This window comes from Oryctolagus cuniculus, chromosome 9, assembly GCF_964237555.1.
Source record: "Oryctolagus cuniculus chromosome 9, mOryCun1.1, whole genome shotgun sequence".
NCBI lineage: Eukaryota > Metazoa > Chordata > Mammalia > Lagomorpha > Leporidae > Oryctolagus > Oryctolagus cuniculus.
Genome location: NC_091440.1, coordinates 39,209,909 through 39,230,721, shown reverse-complemented (window position 1 = coordinate 39,230,721; position 20,813 = coordinate 39,209,909). Strand labels below are relative to the sequence as shown.

At 40.0% G+C, this 20,813-nt stretch overlaps 1 long non-coding RNA gene across 3 annotated transcripts; it reads left to right on the top strand.

Annotated features, from left to right (window-relative positions):
• Positions 1 to 3,657: 3,657 nt before the first annotated feature.
• Positions 3,658 to 11,164, top strand: LOC108177024 (uncharacterized). 3 transcript variants are annotated; one of them, XR_011378756.1, is made up of 4 exons: positions 3,658 to 4,464; positions 5,109 to 5,158; positions 8,627 to 8,714; positions 9,216 to 11,164. It is a non-coding gene; the product is annotated as an uncharacterized lncRNA (long non-coding RNA). The 3 variants fall into 3 exon arrangements; XR_007921177.2 differs by lacking the exon at positions 3,658 to 4,464 and adding an exon at positions 4,594 to 4,893; XR_011378757.1 differs by lacking the exon at positions 8,627 to 8,714 and having other exon boundaries at positions 3,659 to 4,464; positions 9,216 to 11,163.
• Positions 11,165 to 20,813: the final 9,649 nt, after the last annotated feature.

Sequence of the window (20,813 nt, the reverse complement as noted above, 5' to 3'; positions counted from 1 at the left end):
TCTTTGGTATGTCTACTTCCTTTCCTTAGCACCCGATCTCCATCGGAGATGAGACTTCCATGTTCAAATTCGATGTGGAAGACATTCTGATTTAAAGGGTCTGGGTGGGACCTGGGCAACACCAGTTTTCTGATTGCCTCAAATGATCCCCGAGTGTTGCCAGAGCTGGGAGCCACTGAGGCAGGCGCTGCACATTGAAGTGACCTGGGGATGTCAGAGGTGAAGCTCGTAGTTGGAGGTAGCTGATGGCCTGACCCTGAAGAATCGACCTGTCCAGCGCCTCAATCACTGAACAAGGCCAGTGGAGAAGGGATTGGGTGATAACTCCTCCTCCAAACGGAATAAAACTAGCAGAATTAGCTCCACCAGGAGCAAGACCTGGGCAGTGCTAACGAGCCCTTTCTTGCCCACCATGGGCTCCAGGTCCCAGTAGCTGTGAAATAGCAGAATACTGCTGATCCTTTACATCAAAACTCCAGAAGCCTCATTTGAGCTGATATTATGGACTTGAAATCTCCTGCCTACATTTAGTTCCTTGATTTGTGAATTAAGAAGTACTTAGGATGTAATGACTTACTTAGATTGCTTGTTTCATAATGGTGGTTACAGAGCTGTGCTCTTAAACCACTGCATACGTAGGATATTTTGATCAAGTCACAGGCAATTGTCTTAAAAAGCCGAAGTCAGAAAGAGCAATCAAAAGCATTCAGATGATGGGGAGAGAACCGAGATGTCTTGATTTCCAGTTCTCTCAATTAATTAAATCACACGATAGATCTCAGAGGGAGCTACTCTTTCCCCTTGGAATAGGGCGCTGTATGCGTTTTTCATTTCTTTTACTGCTGATCTCTGCCTAGTGGTAATGACATTTTTCCCCCAGTCTCATCTCATGAAACCCTTTCTCCTAATGAAATCTAATTTGTACTTTCAATCTTGGCTATTCTCACACTGTAAAAAACTGAAGGTCCTTTAGCTAGATACCATGGGACTGGTACCCACTCTCCTTCCCAGGGAATAAAGCCTCAGAGGAGTAAATGTAGTATATTAAAAGGAGGAGAAGCATTAGCCACTCTGTCACTGTTAGATAATTAGGAGTGACCTTCAAAACTTCATAAACACTGGCATTTTATGCAAAAATAAGTCTTTCTGGCTTAACGGCACAAGGAAGGGGCTCACTTAATTATCTGATCAAAAGACTGTACTGTCCTTATACTGTTTTCCCCCAAAAGATATTAATTCTCACCATCAGGGAGAAAATTGACAACCCATGGAGGTCTGATGCAACCAGGATGGATTTGATTAACTTCGGTGAATTTGGGCAGGAAAGCATGAAAATTGTTAAGAGAATAAGCTCCTATTAAATCAGAACCTGTCATGAATCCTTGTGACAGTAGGGCTAAAGAAAAGCACATTTGAACATGTAACTTGCAGATGAAGGCTGTGGAAGGAGGCGAGGATGATATTCCCACAAAAGAGGGTGTTTCAGAAAGTGAGCTCCCAAAGTTAGTTACTGGTCCACTCTACATAGTGGATTCCTCCATTCCACAAATATTTATTGAGTGCTAAGCACTTACTAGACATAGCACAATGAGTTTATGGGAGGTATACTATCTGGTTAGGCAAGTAAGACAACTCTGGTAAGTGGATCAACAAGACTTGCTTGGGCTTCGTGTACCCTGAGTTTAAAATCACCTCTGCACACATGGGCACACGACAGCTTAGATAGGATTTGAAAGTTTCCTATTTTAGCATTCAACTTTTTATTATTATTAAGGTAGGGAACCTCAAATTTTAATTCTTTCTTTTTAACTTTTATCTATTTGAGAGGGAGGGAGAGAGAGAGAGAGAAAGTGTGTGTGTGTGTGAGAGAGAGAGAGAGGGAGAGTGAGAAAGTGTGTGTGTGAGAGAAATACAGAGATAAAGTGAGAGCTCTCATCCACTGATTCACTCCCCAAATGATTGCAGTGGCCAAGGCTCAGCTGGGCCATGGCCAAGTCTGAGAGCTAGGAATTCAATCCAGGTCTCCTGGATGGGTGGCAGGGACCCAATTACTTGAGCCCCCCCCCCCCCCTGCCTCCCAGGGCTTCTCTTAGAGGAAGCTGGAATCCAGGTACTACCATGTGAGACAGGAACATTTTACCCAGTGTCTTAACCATTAGTAATTGTCTACCTTCCAAATTATGATTCCTTAATATCTCTTTCTATCTATAGTTACTCATTACTTTTCTGACATATTCCCCTGAGTTTGTGTTAATGCCCCTTATATTTGTTAGAGGTTTATCAATCTGTTGGAGTGTTTATTAATATAAAATTAGCTATATATACAGATCATTGTTATATATGATAACTACATAAAGCATATATTAGGTAAAACAAGCATGGTACAAAGCAGTATGTATAGTGCAATGTTATTTGGATTAAAAAGTAGATATTACATGTATTTATGGGAATGGAATGAGTTGAGAATGTGGAGAAGGAGGTTAGTTTTAATAGTTTTAATTTCACCTTTCTTACTGATAATATTCTTCACCATGATTAACTTTAATAATAATTTTTAAAATAACTGTTTCAGATGAATTAATTAAGAAAGTCAAGACCAGTATCCGAACAGGTTCAGCACACCAGGTACCAGTTTCCAAGCGGTCTTGGCCCTGCTGCTTAGGCCTCCGTCCTAGTGAACTTGATTGTGCTTTTGATAACTGGCGGTGTGTCATCTGGGTGGAATGCCAAGACACTTAGGGGAAGTCACTTGATCAGTTTGTCCTTGGCACAGTGGCCATTCTGAAAATAGATATAGTCAAGCAAAATGAGTTATACCAAAATCTTACTCCAGACATTTAGTTAAATGAGTGTATGTTGTGCTTGAAAAACATTTTTAAAAATGTTTTATAGTACAGTGAAAAGTTCTGCTTGGGTTTAGTTTTGAGTCCTGGCTTGTTATGATTTAGAGTGCCTTTCTGGATGGGAACTCCCTTGCACTGGTCCATTTCGGGATTTCCAGGGGCTCAGGACATGTGCAAAGCGGGATGGACTGCTATGGGTGGGAGAGGAAAGATAACCAGAAATCACATAGCCAAATTTGCTAACATGCACACACATACACACACACACACACAACCAGGAGAAAACTTTTATACCAAGAGTGCTACCTAAAGGTCACTTTTTATTATTATTATTATAAAACAACCTTTTACCAATTCACTCCACACACACAAAGATAACTGGACAATAACTATAAGCCAGCAGTTCTCAAGTGAGAAAATATGGCTTATTCATTCACTAATTTAATGTATTTTTTATTGAGTACTTGAGATGGGATCATTACATGTTTGCCTTGAGGTTCCTAAGTGATACTAATCAGTGTTGGAAACCAGGGATAGAGGACCTCACCTCCGACACAGTAGCAGCCTCCATCATTACTCCTGATCTGTGACCACACAGAACGTCTCTTTAACTTAAGGCAAATGGATTTGCCAGGAGCACCGGTAACACTGGTATCAGGTACTATGCTTGCTTAGTTTATAACTTTCAGACTTAGCAAATGCCAACAACAGGTGAGCTCAAGTCTAACCTACTACCAAATTCTAACCTCTGGATCTAACTTTCAGCATGTACCATTTCCATATACTTTACCTTCCTGTTTTTCCTCCTGCTCCCCAAATGCTACTGGTTACTCTTCAGCAATTTAGGAAATAATAGAAAAAGGGAGTGGATAAATCAGGAACTCCTTAAGAGATCAGTAGAACAGAACCTAGCAGATGATGGGGCTGTGGGCAGGGAAAAAGCAGGGTTGGTGGATGACTCCATATTTTGGTGTCAGCACCTGGGGGTTCATAATGCTAGTAGCCTGAGCAGGAATCCTAGAGAGGGAACAGCATGAGAGCAGAGCTCAGCTCTAGGTGTGTTGAGTTTGAAAGTCTTCATGAGATGCCAAAGAAGTGTTGTTGTGAAGGGTTTGTTGTTATCCGTCCAGAGTTATGCTAAGAGATCAGGGTTGAGATACATACTTAGTTGTCATCAACATAGAGATGGAAATCCAGCCATCTGTGGGTGTGGATTGGATTGCTTAAGACATGTTTGTAGTGTGAGATGACAAGTGGGCTCAGGCTAGAGTCCTGAGCAGCCCCAATTTCTTAGGGATGGGTCAAGGAGGAAGTAAAATAAAAACAGCCACAGAGGTAGAATAAAACTTGGCACAGTGCCTTTGTTCATACTGATCCCTTTATCTGGAGTCACTTCTCTCTCTTCTTTGCATGGTACAATACAGCTGAGGACATCTCAGATGTCTCTTTGGTAAGGCAAACTTCTTGATTAATTCGTTACTTCCCCAAGTGTCATCGACATTTCTTTTCGCTCTTTTCTCTGCTTCTACAATATTCTAAACAAAAGCAAAAATGAAACCGTGAGCATGGCGACGGACAACATCTCCCACCCCCACCCCCATTATTTTCTGGGCTAATGCAGGTAAGAATGACAGGTGATTCTAATTCATGTGCATTTCCTAGCACCAAGAGGCAGGTACAAAATGGCTAGTAAGTGTTGAATTAATTGTGTTTGCTTGTTGAAAACTTTGTTCTTCGTTCTGACAGATTGAGGTCTGGTGGGACACATTGTTCCGAAAAAAAAAAAAATCCATATGTTTTTTAGAACTCATGTTTTACAATGAAATATATTTCTTGTACAATAGTGCAAGTTAATTAGTTTGTTATTATTCATGCCACACCTACTTCCAAAAAGAATTTGAGATATCGTGCCATGAGTCACATGAATAATTGCATCTTTAAAAACAGCATGAAAGCATCATGCAATGGGAAAAGGTGATAGCATTATATGATAAGTTTGGCCATGCCGAGTTTCTGCAACTCAGATGAAGAGTTTGCATTTCTTAGCAGAGTAGGTGACATATTGTCTCCCCACTCCCACCCCCCATTTTTGTGGAACTTTGTGTAGGTGGAAGATAGCACTGAAGCACATTGCATAGACTAGCTAAAAATCTGTTAGGTTTAATTACATCCCCCAACTATTTATTTGCAATGTTGTATATTAAATGCTTAAAAGTGATCTGTAACTTAAGACAAAAAATAAGAGCATATCCCTTTAATTTGCAGAAAGAACTGAGAAGTCATCCGCCCGTGCAAAATGAAGATTCGTTTTTAAGGTAAAAATGTTTTGTGCTATCTTGCATTGTACTTTTAGAATATGTTGCTTAAAAATCTACGACAGGGGCTGGCATCGTGGCATAGCAGACAAAGCTGCAGCCTACAATGCTGGCACTGATTTGAATCCAGGCTGCTCTACTTCCAATCCAGCTCCCTGCTATTGGCCTGGGAAAAGCAGTGGAGGGTGACTCAAGTGTTCGGGTCCCTGCCACCCAGGAACCTCCTGCTCCTGGCTTTGGCCTGGCCCAACACTGTCTGTCATGGCCATCCAGGGAGTGAACCAGTGGATGGAACACCTCTCTGTCTGTCTCTCCCTCTCTCTCTGTACCTCTGAGCTGCAAAATAAATAAATAAATCTTTAAAAAAATCTATGACAAAACACCCATCATCAATTTAGTAATCCTTAAATAAGTGATTTTTATTTATTGAGACATTAAACTATCTGCAGGTATGCCTAAGAGATGGTACACATGTCTGCATACACTTGTGTGGCGCAGAGGCACTGCTTGGTAAACACAGGTTTGAAATGTTTGTGTGGTAGCTCCAGGAATCTTCTCATCAGAGACTGGGAACTTCTAGTCCAGAGTAGTGGTTTTCAAAATTGTTACTGCAATCTGTTTGTTTGTTTGGTTGTAATTGGCTGTGTAGCTCTTTATACGAAGAAGACTTGCTCTGAAAATCAACAAATCACAAGTCTGGGGCTGGCTGTTGTGGCACAATGAATGAAGTCACCACTTGATGATGTCAGCAACTCATTTCAGTGTCGATTTGAGACCCAACCACTCCACTTTCCATCCAGTTTCCTGCTAATGCACTTGGGAAGACAGCAGAAGATGGTCCAAATGCTTGGGTCTCTGCCACCCATGTATGGGAGACCAAGATGGAGTTTCTGGTTCCTGGCTTTGTCTTGGCCCAGATCTGGCTATTGTGAACATTTGGGAAGTAAACCAGCAGATGGAAGATCTCTTTCTCTCTCTTGCTCCTTCTCCTCCCCCTGCTTCTCTCTCTGTTGCTTTGACTTTAAATAAATAAATACATATTTTAAAAAATAAATAACACATACAAAAAACTATTACAACTCAAAAAACAAGGAAACAAGCCAGCCAGTGAAAAATTGGACAGAAGATCTGAATACCTTTCTCAAGAAGACACACAGATTAAAAAAAGAGTCATAGCTCTGATTAAGGTTGAACTGAGGTCTCCCAATTACAGTCCAGAAAAGACCTTATCAAAAAGCCTATTATCACCCTACCAACATTATACTAAAAAGAAAATATTATGTAGTCACCAGTTTTCCTGCATGATGATCAGCAGCTTGGCCTTTGGTGTTAATTTCAGCACAGCCATTTCAATATCCATGATAAAATTTCCATTTTGGTAATATTTCTAGAATCCAAAAGATTATTTTGTTTGATAATTTCTTTAGATCATCTTCATTCCTTAATGTTGGCAGGATCCAGGGAGTTCGGAAGTTTCTCTTGGGATGTGTTTAGCAAATACACCTGCACATCCCCACGTTGCCACCAAAAGCACACTCATGAGACAAGGAGCTTAGGCTTCCTTCACAAGTCAGCACTTGCGAGTCAATGCTCAGTGTTAGGACACCCCACACCCCATGGGTTATCTGTTGTGAGATTCAACATAGACCCTGGACCCTGAGAATTCCTACTGACTGGAGCCCCTTAAGAGAAGAGACAGCTTCCTGCTGACCCTTCTAGTTCTGGGAGCAAATAGTAGTCTAAGGAGACCCCTACGCAGGAATCAAGTGGGAGAGAAATTTCTTGCTGTCCTATCCAACCTTCCAATTCTTTGCCCTCTTGTCCTCCTATTGCCAATCCTCCACTCAGTCATCACAAAATCTCTTCAATTCCTTGTGAGCCTCTTTCCAAACTTGCCCTTGGCCTTTGGCAAATGCTATTCCCTTCGACTGGAATATGCTTCCCAGCTTTTGCCTGGCTGGCTTGTATTGATTTTTCATGCCTGTGCTCTTTTGTCTTTTCTCTGAGAATAGTTTCTACCTCCCCATGTCTGGATTAAATACTTTCCCGTACAGTGTCATCATAGCTCTCCTCAAACACTGCTGTACCAGAATCATCCCCACTAGACTGGGCACTTGGAGTGGTAGGCAGGGTCAACTGTTGTATTCACCCATGTATCTCCGAATGTTAGCACAGTGACTGAGATTTCACAGATGCTCAGGCAAGACTTTGATGAATACAACAAAGGAACGAGCGAGTAAGTGTAATGATCAGGAATCCTCCCTCTCTGTCTCTCCAGCAGTTATAACCTCACTGTTGTTTTAGATAAAACCTTGCTGCTGTGTTTGCAAGGAAAACGACTGCAGTTGCTCACAAAGTGCCACAGGAACACGTCTGTGGTCCTGCCCCATCACCCTGTTCTGTGCAGACAAGACTGGCACTCTGCTCCTGCAGCCGGGACAAGTCAGCCTGTTCCTTCTTCCCGTGTCAGTTGGCAATGCGGATCTGCTCTCTTTATTTTCATGGATCCAACAAGTATTTATTGAGGGTCTCCTGTGGAAAAGAAAAAAGCCGTAGACTTGCCTTTAGCTACTCAAGAAGCTGTCATCTCAACAATCAAGAGCCAACAAATGCCAGACAGAGCAAGGGGAAGGGGAACCCTTACCATCTACTCGGAGCGCGCTCTTCGCGTTATAAATACGGATTGCCAAAAGCCTTTGGTCAAATCCCAGGCCATGCCTTTCCTCGTAGTAAGGAATCATCCCCATCCTGTCTTGAAAAACAGATTCAGGCCCACTTAGAGCCATCTGGAGGAAGATGCTCGCTGATGAGGGTTCAGTCTCTCCCCTTAGATACAGCTTCCACACAATTACGCTGAATAGAGCGTCAGAATCAAGCTGCCGTTCCCTTTCTCTCTTACAATACGTACTTTACAGAATGCACGGTGATCTCTGAAGACGTTTTTCTTTTTTATTTCCTCGTCCCTTTCTGACAGAAATTCTTTTTCTTTGCTGAGAAAGAAGGCTTTTCTTTCATTGCCTGTATTCCCTTGATGACATGAAGTATTCAATCACAACCAATTGACAGATCATGTGCTAGTTTCTCGTGTGTGTTTGTCAGTTTCGTCACCTGTGCCAGACTGTCAAATGCATGCCCTAGATAACGTCGCTCCCTTCGCCAACAAGTGTCCTGGTGCTTCTGAAAGGAAATGCCCCTCTTGGCTGCTTTTTTCTTGCCTGTCACCTTTGGGAAGGCTCTGAGTCAAGTTTTCTTTACCTGGCCAGTGCCTCCTGCTCTGTAGGCACTCTGCATCGCTCCTGCTCTACAAGGTATGTTTTGTAAGCTATAGAGCTAACCCTGTTGTCACTACTTGTTCAATCAGCTTGTGAACAAGGTGTCAAATTAATTCCCCAAGTCATAGGTCATTTGCTGAGAAACATAAAGAGGATCAAAAAAAAAAAAAAAACACCACAAATCTTCTATCAACAGGTCAAAGAGCTGGGTGGAGATCATCCCTCCTGGTCTTGCCCAAGGCCATCAGCAAAACCCAAGATGGCTCCTGTTTTCCCCTACAAAAGTGAGGAAAGACTCAGTAGTTAGGAAATGCTAAGAATCTAGTTATCCAATTTTTCCGTGCTTTTTGGATAAAGCAGGTTAATAAATTTTACTGGAAAGTATAGCACAACCATGGTTGGAATAATCCTTGGTTTTGGTAGGGAAGGGCCTAGCCGAATGGAAGAGTTTGGTGCTCCTTTTGTTGATCTCCCCAGTATGAGTGACCTAAATACCTTGCTAAAAATAAAGTGACCGATAAGATGCAAGGTAACTCAGACTAAAGATTTCTAAGCTCTAGTATCTATCCATATTTTTTTAAAGATTTATTTATTTGAAAGTCAGAGTTACACAGAGAGGGGCAGAGGGTGAGAGAGAAAGAGTGAGACAGAGAATCTCCCATCCTCAGATAGTCACAATTTTCCAGGGCTGAGGCAGGCTGAACCAAGAGCCAGGAGCATCATCCGGGTCTCCAACATGTCTACCCATATATTTATGTAGCTAAACTCTTGTTTTTTTCTCCTAGACAACAGCAGAAACGTGGGTGTACTTGTTGCCTCTTCTCCAATAATTTGACAAGACCAACGACAACAAAAATGACATGTCCCTAAATTGTGGACATGTGGACGTATTTCTCTCATTACTCAATAACCAGCCAGGGAGAAGCAACTACAGCTGTGACAAGAGATAAGAGGCAAAACAAACAAACAAACAAAACAAAAAACAAAAACCATGGACAATCACAGAAGGCCCTGCACTTCAAAGTTCTTAGGCTTCGATTTTTACTTTTCTGTTACAATCTTTATGCTTTTACCAATTTTTGAAAAAAGGACCTCATGTTGTCATTTTTTACTGGGACCAGAAAATAATGTAGCCAGTACTGCCTTGAAAATGTATTGTTAAGTATGAAAAGAAGTACAGAATGGGACCGGTGCTATGGTTTAGTGGGTTAAGACGCCACCTGCAGTACTGACATCCCATATGGGTACTGGTTTGAGTCTCAGCTGCTCCACTTAAATGTAAGACCTCTCTATCTCTCTCTGTCTCTCCTTCTCTCTCTCTGTGTAATTCTGACTTTCTAATAAATAAATAAATCTTAAAAGATACTAATTCCATATACACCCAATACTTGGATTGCTGGACCATATAATTCTATTTCTAGCTTTTTGAGGAAACTCCATACTATTTTCCATAATGACTGTGCAATTCAATCACATTCCCACCAAGAGTGTGTGAGAGTTCCCTTTCTCTGTGACCTGGTCAGAAGTTGTTGTTTTAGTCTTTTTGTGAAAGCCATTGTTGCTTTAATTTGCATTTCTCTGATGATTAGTGATGTCGAACATTTGTCATATATTACCTTGTCATTTGTATATCTTCCTTTAAATGCATAGTCAGGCCATTTGCCCACTTTTAATCAGAATATTTATTGTTTTTGCTTGCCGAATTGATTGAGTTTCTTATATGCTCTGGATATTAAGCCTTTATTGGATGAATAATTTGCAAATATTTTCTCCCATCCTGTTGATCATCTCTTCACTTTGTTGATTGTTTCCTTTGCTGTACAAAAGCTTTTTAGTTTGATGTAATACTGTTTCTGCTTTTGTTGTCTGCGTTTTTGGGATCATATCCAAAAAAATCTTTGCTTAGATTAATGTCCTAAAGTATTCCCCCTATGTTTTCTTCTAGTAATTCCGTAGTTTCAAATATTATAGATAAATCTTTGATCCAGTCAATTTTTGTCTGTGGTAAGAGATAGAGGTCTACTTTGTTCTTCTGAATAAGGATATCCAGTTTTCTCAGTACCATTGATTTAAGAGACTGACCATTCTCGAATGAATGTTATTGCTGTCTTTGTTGAAATACATGGATTTATTTCTGGTTTCTTTATCTGTTCCATTAGTCTATTTATCTGCTTTTATGCCAGTGTGTTTCTGGTTTTGTTACTATAGCTTTGTGGTATGTTTTGAAATCAGGTATTGTAATGACTACAGCTTTATTCTTTTTGCTCAGAATTGCTCTCACTATTTGGGATTTTTTGTGTGTGTGTGGCTCCATACATACTTTAGGAGTATTTTACTTTCTATTTCTACCAATGACACTTTAGAAGGAATTGCATGGAATCTGTAGGTTTAGATAGTATGGAGATTTAAAAATATTAATTCTTTATCCATGAACATGGTAGGTCTTTCTATTTTGGGGAGTCCCCACAGGTTTCTCTCATTAGAATTTTACAATGATCATTCGTTACTTTGGTTAAATTTATTCCTATGTATTTTAAAATAATTATAGTGATTGGAAATGCTTTATTGATTTCTTAACTATTTTTATTCATGTATAAAAATGCTACTTATTTTTATATGTTGATTTTGTATCCTCAACCCAACCTTACTGAATTTGCTTCTAAGTTTTAACACTTTTTTGGTATAATTAACCTACAATAAAATTTGTCATTTTAGGTGCATCCTTGGCAAAATTTTGTAGTTGTGCAACATGTTTTATTTTTTATTTTTTTATTTTTAACTTTTATTTAATGAATATAAATTTCCAAAGTACAGCTTATGGATTACAATGGCTTCCCCCCCATAACGTCCCTCCCACCCACAACCCTCCCCTTTCCCTCTCCCTCCCCCCTTCCATTCACATCAAGATTCATTTTCAATTCTCTTTATATACAGAAGATTAGTTTAGCATACATTAAGTAAAGATTTCAACAGTTTGCTCCCACACAGAAACATAAAGTGAAAAATACTGTTGGAGTACTAGTTATAGCATTAAATCTCAATGTACAGCACACTAAGGACAGAGATCCTACATGAGGAGTAAGTGCACAGTGACTCCTGTTGTTAACTTAACAAATTGACACTCTTGTTTATGGCATCAATAATCACCCTATGCTCTTGTCATGAGTTGCCAAGGCTATGGAAGGCCCCTGAGTTCACCGACTCTGATCATATTTAGACAAGGCCATGGTCAAAGTGGAAGTTCTCTCCTCCCTTCAGAGAAAGGTACCTCCTTCTTTGATGACCCGTTCTTTTCACTGGGATCTCACTCGCGGAGATCTTTCATTTAGTGTTTTTTTTTTTTTTTTTTTTTTTTCCAGAGTGTCTTGGCTTTCCATGCCTGAAATACTCTCATAGGCTTTTCAGCCAGATCCGAATGCCTTAAGGGCTGATTCTGAGGCCAGAGTGCTGTTTAGGACATCTGCCATTCTATGGATCTGCTGTGTATCTCGCTTCCCAGCAACATGTTTTAGTACATAAAACTTTCATTTTAAAATTTCATTTTATTTGAAATATAGAGTAACCGAGAGACCCAGAGACAGACAGATTTCATTTGCTGATTCATTCCCCCATAATGGCCTCAATAGCTGGGCCAGGTTGAAGCCAGGAGCACAGACCCAAGTACTTGAGCCATCATCTCATCATCTGTTGCCTCCCATAGAGTGTATTAGCAGGAAATTGAATAGGCAGTGGATGTGGGACTTGAACACAGGCACTCTGATAGGGGATGACAAAGAGCATCTTAACTGCTGAGACACTCATCTTTTGTAAATTATGTAGCCATGTAGCAAGTTTTAAAAGTGTTTCCATCAACCCAGAAAGTACTCTCATGACTGTTTACAATAGCCTTGTTAAGAATGAACTTAACAAAGTTTTATCCTTATTGATGCTATTGTGAATGAAATAATTTCCTTAATTTTATTTTCTGATTATTGTTAGTACTCAGATATACAGTTGATTTTTTTGTTGATGTACAGTGTTGAATAAAAGTGATGAGTAACACCACACTCATAAAATGAGTTGGGAAGTGTTTTTACCTCCTTTGCTTTCTGAATGAATTTGAATGAGGATTGTATTATTACTTCCATAAATGTTTGAGAAAATTCACCAGTGAAGGACTTAGACTTAGGCTTTAATTTGAGGAAATGTGTTTACCTACTAACTCAGCTCCTCAACTTGTTATGGGCCCATTCCAGTATCCCATTCTTGGCAGGGAGTGTCTTTATACCCTGCCTCAAAAAGAGAACAAAAATGAAAGAAAAAGGTATTTGCTCTCCCTACTTGATGATGCATCTAGGGCTTTGCTATATTGTTTACATTTAACTCTAGTGAGTTTTGGATGTTTTTACCTGAGAGCAGGTTTTGATAGGAAGAGAGTATGAAAAGACTGGACCACTGCTACTGGAAAGATATTTCCAAGGAAAGGAAAGGGCATGAACTGGCAGAGCAAACTAGCCAATTTCTTCATTTTCCCTATACACATTAATGCCAGGTATTGCCAGAAAGCAACTTGTTGATTTATGAGACAACTATAAGCAGACTGTTCAGCCAGTGTGGAATTTAGCTAGAATAGTTGCTTTGGACCAATTATTAAAGTCTAAACCTAAAAATGGATTTAAATGTACTGTCAGATGGGGAGTCTATGTTCACGATCCATCAGGTCAGGTATATTTATAATTTCTGCCAAATTTTTACATTGCTATCATGATGACCAGACATCACTGTGATGCACTGAGCTTTGAGGTGAGAATAATATTCAATTGGCTCACAATCCAGGTAAATTTAGTGAATTGGAAGTCTCTGAGTTCCTCTGTCTTTTGGTAGAGCAAAGGACAGAATTTGTTTTCTGTTAAGGGTCAGATATAAATATTTTCAGCTTTGTACATCATGCGGTCTTGGTCATAACTACCCAACGCTACTGCTGAAGTTTGAAAGCAGTCATAGGAAGGACATAAACAAATGAGAGTGGTTGTATTCCAATGACAATTTATTTATAGGAGTAGATGGTAGGCCAGATTTGGCCCATGGGTGTAGTTTACAGACACATATTCCAGAAGGTGGAGTGGTTACTGCTCAGTTGCTCACCTAGCATGCTAATTAACTGCAGAAATTCATTACTCAAGTTCCAGAGGTTGAAAAGTCTAAGATCAAGGCACCAGCAGATTTGAAGTCTGGTGAGGACCCATTTCATGATTCATCAACTGTACTTTCTCACTGTGTCCTCACATGGCAGGAGGGGTGAGTCAAGTCCCTGGGGCCTCTATTATAACCCTCCAATCCCAGTCATGAGGGCTCCTACCTCATGATCTAATCATCTTCCAAAGCAGCTCCCCCCCAGCCAGCTCCCAATATTATCTTCCTGGTGATAAGGTGTTTTTTGTTTGTTTGTTTGTATGTTTGTTTTATATTTCACTGATTCTTTTTAAATTTTTTTTATTTTTAACTTTTATTTAATGAATATAAATTTCCAAAGTACAGCTTATGGATTACAATGGCTTCCCCCCCATAACTTCCCTCCCACCCGCAACCCTCCCCTTTCCCTCTCCCTCCCCCCTTTCATTCACATCAAGATTCATTTTCGTTTCTCTTTATATACAGAAGATCAGTTTAGCATACATTAAGTAAAGATTTCAACAGTTTGCTCCCACACAGAAACATAAAGTGAAAAATACTGTTTGAGTACTAGTTACAGCATTAAATCTCAATGTACAGCACACTAAGGACAGAGATCCTACATGAGGAGTAAGTGCACAGTGACTCCTGTTGTTGACTTAACAAATTGACACTCTTGTTTATGGCATCAATAATCACCCTATGCTCTTGTCATGAGTTGCCAAGGCTATGGAAGGCCCCTGAGTTCACCGACTCTGATCATATTTAGACAAGGCCATGGTCAAAGTGGAAGTTCTCTCCTCCCTTCAGAGAAAGGTACCTCCTTCTTTGATGACCTGTTCTTTCCACTGGGATCTCACTCGCGGAGATCTTTCATTTAGGGTTTTGTTGTTTTTTTTTTTTTCTTTTCCAGAGTGTCTTGGCTTTCCATGCCTGAAATACTCTCATGGGCTTTTCATCCGGATCCGCATGCCTTAAGGGCTGATTCTGAGGCCAGAGTGCTGTTTAGGACATCTGCTATTCTATGGGTCTGCTGTGTATCTCACTTCCCATGTTGGATCGTTCTCTCCCTTTTTTATTCTATCAGCTAGTATTTGCAGACACTATTCTTGTTTATGTGATCCCTTGGTATCTTCCTGGTGATAAGGTTTTGACACATGAAATTTAGGATGCAGCATTCAGACCTCGGCACCTGCATACCTGGTTCTGAGCACCTGCTTCAGCTCAGCTATTTCAGGTTTCTTGACCATTTTGTCATTCCATAATCTCATCCTGTTTCATGGATTGTTTGGCTAAAAATAGAGCTTTTGGAGGCAGGTATTTGGCCTAGAGGTTAAGAGACCCATGTATGTCCCTCATAAAAGTTGTTGGGTTCTGTCCCCAACTCCTGATTCCAGCTTTCTGTGAGGGTGGACCCTTGGGAGGCAGGATTGATGGCTTCCAACAGTTGGGGTCCTGCCACCCACAGGGGAAGCGTGGACTGAGTTTCCAGAACCCAGCTGGCTGTTGAGGGCATTTGGAGAGTAAACCAGTAGATAGGAGCTCTGCCTCAAAAAAAAAAAAAAAAAAAAAAAAAAAAGAAGAAGAAGATGGAGCTCAGCTAGGCTGCTTGGAAGCTTATTTATACTGAGAGGCAACCAGGCACCCATGTATAACCGTGAGACATGTCTCTTGTTGGTGACTTTCTTGGCATACGTCAAACTGTTATATAATTCTCAGCTGACTCACCTTTGCAATGTGGAAAACAGGTTGTACCACCTCATGCTGAAACGAAGCAGAAACTGAGCTGATGGCTTCTCAGCAAATTCTTGGGGTGTGGGAGACAGATTAGGTTCCGTCTCTTATTCTGTGAACCTTTAGCTGTCAAATGAGTGCTACAGATGAGATTGCTATGCTATCAAAGTGTCTTGTCTTACTGAAAAAACTGTTCGAATGGTTCCATGTCACTTGGAATGTAATACATGTCATATTTCCTCATTTTGCTAAATTACATTAATACAGCTGAACATTTTATTTTCCCAAGATTGATGCGAAGTGTAAGGTCGGCGACTTTAGGGCTCTCTTTTCTTACATTAGGCTATACAAAGACCCCAAGATTTGTGGGGCACAGGAAAATAGAGGAAGCACCAATCCTCAACCTCTGTTTGCTTGTGAATTAAAAATTAATAAATATGTTGCCCATTTCACCAGACATCGTACTCAGTTCTTCCAGCAGTAAAGGGCTACAGTTTAATGAGTCTCATCTATAAACTGAATTTTTTTTTTCTCAGTCACAAGTATCAAACCAATTTCCCAGGAACGTGCCTGTTTCCCTTCTCAAATTTTCAATTGCCTAGTCTCTAAGTCCTTTCTTTTTAGATAATCAAGGTTAATTTTCTTGTTGGGCCCTGAGTGTCAAAATTAGAAATTATTTATCACACATAGTGACTTATTTTGCTTTAATCAAAATCCTATATCTTTAGAGTAAGCTCCATGTAAGCTCCAAATTAGAATCCCTACTACTCTAGCGTTTTACTCCAACCAGCTCCATTCATTGCTATTACAGTGTAGTCTTGGAGGGGAGGTGAATTACTTTATTTTACTCCTGATGAATATATAGTAAAGGCATGCTATAATTTGATTTCTCTGTATGATATTTTACTACATAAAAATTTAAACAACCCTCTCCGCTGTAAAATTCTATTTATGTTAGCCCAGTGGTCCTCAAGGTGTGCTCCTTGGAGCAGACGTGTCAGTCCTAGAGGCCTGGTAGAAATGTACATTTTCAGGCTCTTACCCAAATCTTAGGATCTTGGGAGTGGTCTCAATAGTCCTCATTTCAGGATGTCCTCTAGGTAATCGGCATCTATATGCAAGCTTGAGAATGTCTGTTCTTGAACATATGATACTTGGATGTGAACATTCCCTTGAAAAAGATCAGTCATCTATAACCAACAGTAACTCCTAGGATGGTCTCCGGGCCTCCGTTCTCTTTGCATGCACATTCCCTCCACATTTTAATTGATGCCGCTTTGTGCCTATGAGAATTCCTAAATATATAAGAGACCTATTCTTTTCTTTCTGGCTTCTTATCCCTGCTTCATTCCAGGAAAATTCATACTTTAATGTCCTGACTTAACTGGAAATTGTATTCATCATCTTTTTCCTTGCATCCATTTTTATTTTATGGTTTTTTCCCATTATCATTAGTTGTCTTAGAGATAAGTATGGGTTGAATTAGTCACTTCAAGTGAAAAATAAAGAATCAACAACAACCTTAATAATCAAAATAAATAGTATTTAATGACATATTAAAATGCTAAATTTTTAGTCAATGAAAGAAAATCCATAATGAATGAAACAAAAATCTTTTTTGCAAAAATAGAATAGCAACTTTGCTATGCCAAATCATATTAGAGACAAGAAGAAAAAAATCAGTAATATTGATCCTATCTTTATTTCAAATCTTGATTTTTTTTTCCACCATGGAAACTTTTGTATAAATTTTTATTTTAAAAATGTTGCATTAGACTATTATCTATCTTAGTTAGTGAGGTGTGTTTTTTTTTTTTTTTTTTTTTGATGTCCATTTAAATTTTGTGCCTGAGGTGAGTGCTCACCAAATTCCCCAAGGTTGGACCTTGAGGGCTTCTCCTCTGTCTCACACACAAACACAGTTCTCCATTCTCAGAAGCCTTCGGTGATTACAGAAGGCGCCAGCGGTAAGGAAAGAAAGATGATCAGATGCAATCATTTGACTGAAAGGTCACCTGACCTATTAAACTCATCACCTGCCTCTGTTTTGTGTTAGTATGGCATAGCTGATGCCCTGGTTGGAGAGGAAACACAACCCATTTCGGCTTGAAAGGCATACAGGAGGAAGTATTGGATCCTCTTGTGTTGGCTCAACAAGCGATGGGGCTCCGGGAGAAAAAGTCCCCAAGTAAGAGAAGTGTTGAAATAGAAGGGAGGAGCCTACAGAAGGGAAAAGAGCCTCAACGTGCCCGGGGTTGATGGTGCTCTGCTCATCGCCAGCAGCTGCACACTCAGTGCCTAGAACGCAGTCTTCTACTTGCTCACATACTGCTCTGTCACTGGTATTTGGATGAGTCACATGTACATATTCCTCTTCCATCAATTCGATTGCACTTTTTAATTTCAGGAATCAGGTTTTCTCTCTTTGTTTTTGATCCTGTTCTTTCAAGAGAACAAATCAAGTAGCCACTTCAGAAACATTCTCTGTGCCTCGTTTGACTTCATTCAGTCTTTTCTTCATTCAATCCACCGCACAGTTGAGGTGAAATAGAACTGAGGAGATGTTATTGAATTAAGCAACTCAGCATTTTTAGAAGTTCAAAATTGAGTTGCTTTCAGTGTCTATTTGAAGGTAATCTCAACTCCCCAGCAGGTTCTCCAACAGTGAGGTAGATGCCTCCAATACAGATACACATGAATAGCACACATAAAATAACTTAAAACATTCCATCTATGTATCAAAACAAATCGAGAGTTAAATCATGTTCTTAAGGCATAGCAGTGTTTCTTTCATATATTTCCAAACCAAATCCTGAATGCACCTACAGCCAGCTCATGGGTCTTTGAAGATGCAAGCATTCTGAGCACAAATTCACCTTTCAAGCAAAACTTTCAAAACCCAGCCCACAAACGTGCACCTCATAAATCACCAAATAGCCTCTTCAGTTGTGATACTGTATGAATAAAATTGTCAAGACTGTTTTCCTTTTATAGCAGTTGATTCAGTATCTTTTAAAGTCTTCAAAGCTGTCGGATTTCTACAGCTTGAACTGCAATAAACATGCTTAGCTTTTCCTTGTATTTAGACGTTTACAATGTAGCATTTCAAGCTCTGACTTGTTTTGAAAGTTACTTTAGGAAGTTCAGATGTTCTAACCATAGCAAGGTCGAGAGGCTTAGAAGTGATTTTCCCTACAACTTGCACCAGGTTTTGCATTGATAGTTTGAGAACACTGTCTTACCCAAGACACTGACAATCTTTCTAAGGAGCATTTGTTTTGATATTCTAGAAAGAATTTAGCTGGAGATCTTTAGGAACACTTTCGCATTGGCAAAAACCCATTCTGCTTTCGTGGGGCTTTGTGCCATCAATTTGGTAAATATGCCAATCCCCTCTGCTTGGGCCAGCACTGGCAAGGAGAAAAGTCTGTCAGCTGTGTGGTGACTTAATTTACAGCAAGCTGGTGAATGGCCACATGAGACGGCAAGGTCGAGAGGAGAAAGCAGTTCTCCTACCAGGGTGGACCCCAGAGAGACTTCTCGAATTCCACCTGTAAAAGCATCTTCCGAGACCAGTGGCACAGAAACCTCACTGCCACTGAGCTCCAGATCCATAGGGCACACACGTGCAGACCAAGGACGGGCTATTTCCACGGATCTTGTCTACAGAAGACTCCACAAAGGGTTACAGGGTTGTCGGACGCAGGAAGGGCTCACAATGGTATGATACATCTACTCCTCCACACTGGGAGGTGAGGAGCAGCTATCCCAAATGTCCCGGAGAAAGTGTGAGTTGGAAGAGGGCGCTTCCAAGGCCTTCAGACTCACTTTGCTGCAGTGTAGACATGAAGAAACCATGAAGCGACTTTGAACAGTATGATGTTACCGGGAACTTTTAATTTAAAATGTTCTAAAATGATCTAAGTCTTATCCCCACAGAAATGGGAGGGGAAAATCACCATGTGTGTGCATGTGCACGTTTGAGCATGCATTGTTCTCTGACTGTTGTCCTTCCAGGGTTGGTCTGCTCCCTCAGCACCTGCTGGCAGTGAGTCTGTCCCCTTCAGTTGGGTATAGCTTTTGGCCACGCTATCTAATGGGAACAAAATGCATCAGAAAGATTTTCTGGCAAGTGGCTAGCACAGGTACATACGGAGCTCCTTGTCCTAACTTTAGTGGTCAGGAAGTTTCTCCAATCATTTCATTGACTGGAATCCTGCCTCCTTACACTGTTTTCAGCCTTACTGTCTGAAAGGTACAGGTTTGTTTTCTTCTTTAGATAGCCCAAGGACAATCCATTAGGAAACTGGGACGTTGTGATTCTCTCAAGTGTTGGACAAAAGCAAGAAATGACTCTGTATCTTTTTTTAAAAAAGTTGAAATAGGCCCACAGAGGACCTGTGCCTAGGCAAAATTATAAAATATAAAATATTTAATGTGTTTTTATTTTTGTTTATATTTATTTTATAAAAATTTATTAATAATGATTTTACATATTTTTGGTCTATAGCACAACATTTCAATCCATGTGTACAATATATCTTGATTAAATCAGGGTAATAAACATTTTGTTCTCTTTGATATTCCTTTATGATTGGAATCTTGGAGCTCCTTTTCTCTACTTGCTCTTAAAAATATTTAACAGGTTATTGTGAACTGTGGTCACCCCACTATGCTGTGTAACCAGTAACATTCCTCCTACCTAATTCTGACTTGGCACCTACTATCCAACGCCTCTTTATCACTCTCTGTTCCTCTGAACCAGCCTCTAATAATTACTATTCTGTGTTTGAATAGAGCTTTTTTCTATCTTCCACATATGAGGAGGACATGGGGTGCTTGCCTTTCTGTGTCTGGTTTACTTCACTCAACAGAGCATTCTCCAGTTCCAATCAATTTTCTGCAAATAAAAGGATTTCATTATTTTTTGTGGCTGTTTAATATTCCATTGTATATAAATATATATAACACATTTTAGTTATTCATTCATCCACATCTTGGCTATTATGAGTAGTGTTACAGTAGACACGACAGCATGGGTATTTCTAGATATAGTGATGGGATTCCTGGATCATATGGTAGTTCCATTTTTTAGGAATTTTTTTTTACATTTTTTTAACTTTTATTAATGAATATAAATTTCCAAAGTACAGCTTATGGATTACAATGGCTTCCCCCTCATAACGTCTCTCCCACCCGCAACCCTCCCCTTTCCCACTCCCTCTCCCCTTCCATTCACATCAAGATTCATTTTCAATTCTCTTTATATACAGAAGATCAGTTTAGCATACATTAAGTAAAGATTTCAACAGTTTGCTCCCACACAGAAACATAAAGTGAAAAATACTGTTGGACTACTAGTTATAGCATTAAATCTCAATGTACAGCACGCTAAGGACAAAGATCCTACATGAGGATTAAGTGCACAGTGACTCCTGTTGTTGACTTAACAAATTGACACTCTTGTTTATGGCATCAATAATCACCCTAGGCTCTTG